Source organism: Panthera leo, chromosome B3, assembly GCF_018350215.1.
Source record: "Panthera leo isolate Ple1 chromosome B3, P.leo_Ple1_pat1.1, whole genome shotgun sequence".
Classification (NCBI taxonomy): domain Eukaryota; kingdom Metazoa; phylum Chordata; class Mammalia; order Carnivora; family Felidae; genus Panthera; species Panthera leo.
The window spans coordinates 51,438,109-51,441,315 of record NC_056684.1 but is presented as its reverse complement, the minus strand read 5'-3'; the positions used below and the strand labels follow the sequence as shown (position 1 = coordinate 51,441,315).

General features: G+C 45.2%; 1 long non-coding RNA gene across 1 annotated transcript; it reads right to left on the bottom strand.

Moving 5' to 3' along the window:
• Positions 1–607: 607 nt before the first annotated feature.
• On the bottom strand, positions 608–2,433 carry LOC122221188. Its single transcript, XR_006203126.1, has 3 exons — positions 2,209–2,433; positions 1,612–1,953; positions 608–925 (listed from the first exon to the last, which is right to left on the bottom strand). It is a non-coding gene; the product is annotated as an uncharacterized LOC122221188 (long non-coding RNA).
• Between the last annotated feature and the right edge of the window lie 774 nt (positions 2,434–3,207).

The window sequence follows — 3,207 nt, the reverse complement described above, 5'->3', positions numbered from 1 at the left end:
CACATTCTGCAGGATCAGCGGTGTGGGGTCCAAAGGAACCAGGGACACAGAGGAGTGAAGCAGATGGGTCAGCCCCAGGGAGAAACGACCAGGACCCAGATCAGCAGAATCAGTAAGAAGAAAGGCACAGAGCCAGAGGAGAGAGAGCCAAAGCTAGGCAAAGAACTGGAGAGAGAAATGCAAACATCAACGGAAAAAGAGAGAGAGAGAGCATCCAAGAGGCAGATGGGAGCGTTGGGATGGGTTGGGTCAACCCAGGAGCCACAGCCCAGACACTTCCTAGCACACCCTAGCACCCACTTTCTCCTTTCAAACAGGAGACCTCAGCTGGGCCAGGCCCTACCCCCTAGTCTGGTGCAGCGTTGGGTCCAAGCCCCCCAGGCCTCTAGGCCCCTGAGACCCTCACAGAGCTCCCCTGCCATGGCTGGGACAGTGGGGCAGACAATGAAATGAAAAATGTTCTTGTTTTAAAAAGATGTATACTGAAGTTAAAAAACAAACTGTGTCGTCACCATCCCCTCAACCCATCCCCCTCCTTCCACCACCAGACTTTGATTGAGTTCTTAAAATGAAGGCTACCAGATCAGAGTAGGGTACAGGACTGTGCTTCATTTTTCTTTTCCTTCTGGTTAAAGCCAAGTGTTATCACTGACACGTGGGGGTGAGGCGTGGGGAGGAAATTACAACAAATCAAAATGTTCACAGCCATGCATGTCTTTCTTGAGTTGCTTCTTTCTTGTATTGAGTTTTGCACCATCAGCAGAGCAGAACTTGTGTTATGTAAAGCCAGGGATTCCTGCATCGCAGTATCTAAGTCCTTTTACCCACATCCTGTCACATTCAGCTGCAGATGTGGGAAGAGGCTCCAAAGCAATACAAAAGGTCTGTCTTGGGATATTGTGGGTCAAAATGAACTGCAAGGATTCTGGGTTGGAAGGGAAGACAGAAACAAGTTAGGTGGGCCCCTGGGCTGGCTGGTGCCTGCAGTGACCCCCAACCTGGGCCTGTACCAGAAACTCAGGAACAGCTCCTGTTGGGATCCCTTAACCCCATTTCTGTCAGTCTTAGTATTTCTCAAGCCTAGGCCCCAGGGAGCCCCGCTGAGTCTGACTGATTCTGAAGGCCATGTCTTTCTACACATCCAATCTGCTGCTTTGCTGAACGGGCTGGGAGGGCTGGAGGGGGAAACGATGTCTGAGGATGCCAGGCAGTGAGTGTTAACTGGGTATTTTCATATTGCTGGGGGACTCTGAGCAGACACCACAATGCCCGTCTGTCCATTAGCAGTAGGCTATGGATTAGAAGTGGTAGAAAGGATATCTTTAAATAGATCTCTTTTTTTGTTTGTTTGGTTTCAAGCCTAGTGATTGAGGTCACTCTGGGAGAAGCTTCAGAAGAAGCAGGAAGCTCTGGTCAGAAGCTTTGGGTTTTACATTTCACAACCATTATCCTCCCTCCTACTTCAATGGGAGAAAGAAAAGGTTAGGTGGGTGGGGTAGTGGAATGAGGAACAAAAATCGTCAGTCTAGGAAAATCAGACTAGAAAACATTACAATACATATTTTATATGTCTGAACCATTGAGGAAAGGGTTTGGCTTAGCACAACTCACCTTCATCAGGGAATCCTTGGTGCCCAGCATGCCTGAAATCGGCCCAGGTTCCTGTTACCTTTGAGCCCACTCATTTTGCAAATAAATGGCAGGAGCTCAGAACCAGTTTCCGTTCCAGTGGAAGGACTGGGCTTATCCAAATTCTTGTCTTTAAGTCCTAGCTCTGGCACTTGCTAGCTGTGGTGTTTTAAACCAGTCTCTGGCCTGCCCTGGGGCTCAACAACTAGTAAAGATGGCTGAGATAAGGGGGTCGGGTATCAGACTTTCATGGGAGCAGTTCTGGGCTTTGGGGGAGAAGACAGAGGAGAGGAGAGAGAGAACCAAGTGGAGTTTCTTCCAAGTCTACAGTTAAAAAAAATGCTATTAGTTGTATTTAAAAATGATTAAACGTCTTATGATATTAATAATTTATCATTTCCTTGTAATTCATTCCTTGAAAGCTTAAAAAACATTTGCAAGCCATCCTTTGTTATAATTTCAACAGTGTGGCATTAGCACCCAGTGGACGCAGTGCCCAGGGCTCTTTGATGCCCCAGGCTGGATGTGGGGGCAGGGTGGGGATAGGGTGGAGTAGATAATTTTGCCTCCAAGCCTTACCTCACTGTTTACAAGTTCTTTCCTTCCTGCCTCATCACTTAAGTGCCAATAAAAATGGCATCTCCCTATAGTGACTGTACATCATATAATGACATTGTCACCTTCAACTCCTGGGTTGGGGATGTCTCATTGTTTTACCTCCCCTCTTTGCAATCTCAGGTTTTGTCTGGGGGTTTTGCTGAAAATAACCTTGGTTGAGTGCTGCCATCTGCTGGCCAAAATGTATATAAGTAAGGCGATGTGGCAGGGAAAATGTTAAAACCTGATGTTTCCAAGACCATGCTCTGTGATGTCACTGGGTTGCGGCTTTTCATATTATTCTGTCAGCAACCTATAAAGCAGAGACGGAATCCATAACTGACTTTCAGAGAAAAATAACTCTAGAAATAGGGGTTTAAATAAAAGTTTTTAAACCTTTTATGTTGAAGTAATTTGAGATTTACAGGAAAGTTGTAAAATAGTACAGAGAGTTCCATTAACCCTTTACCCAGTTTCCTTTAAGTCTACATGACCATAGTGCCATTATTGAAACCAGAGAATTAACATTGACACAATACTTTTAACTATACCAGAGACCTAATCTGACTTTCGAATGTTCTTTTTCTTGATCCGATTCAGGAGCTCATGTCGTCATTTCTCCTTAGTCTCCTCCAATGGTGACAGGTCCTCAGTCTTTCTTGACCTTAACGCTTTTGAGGAGTACTGGTCAGCTATGTTGTATAATGTCCCTCGGTTTGTTTGATACTTTCACATGATTAGATTGAAGAAATACATTTTTGTCAGTGCATCATATAAGGGGAAACATGATGTTGATATGACTTAACAAATAGTGATGTTAACTTTTTTTTTTTAAGATGTTATTTTTTTAAAGAAATCTCTGCACTTAACATGGGACTTGAACTCACAACCCCAAGATCCAGGGTCACGTGCTCTACTGACTGAGCCAGCCAGGTGCCCCCAGTGATGCTAGCTTTGACCTCTTACTTAAGGAGGGGCCTG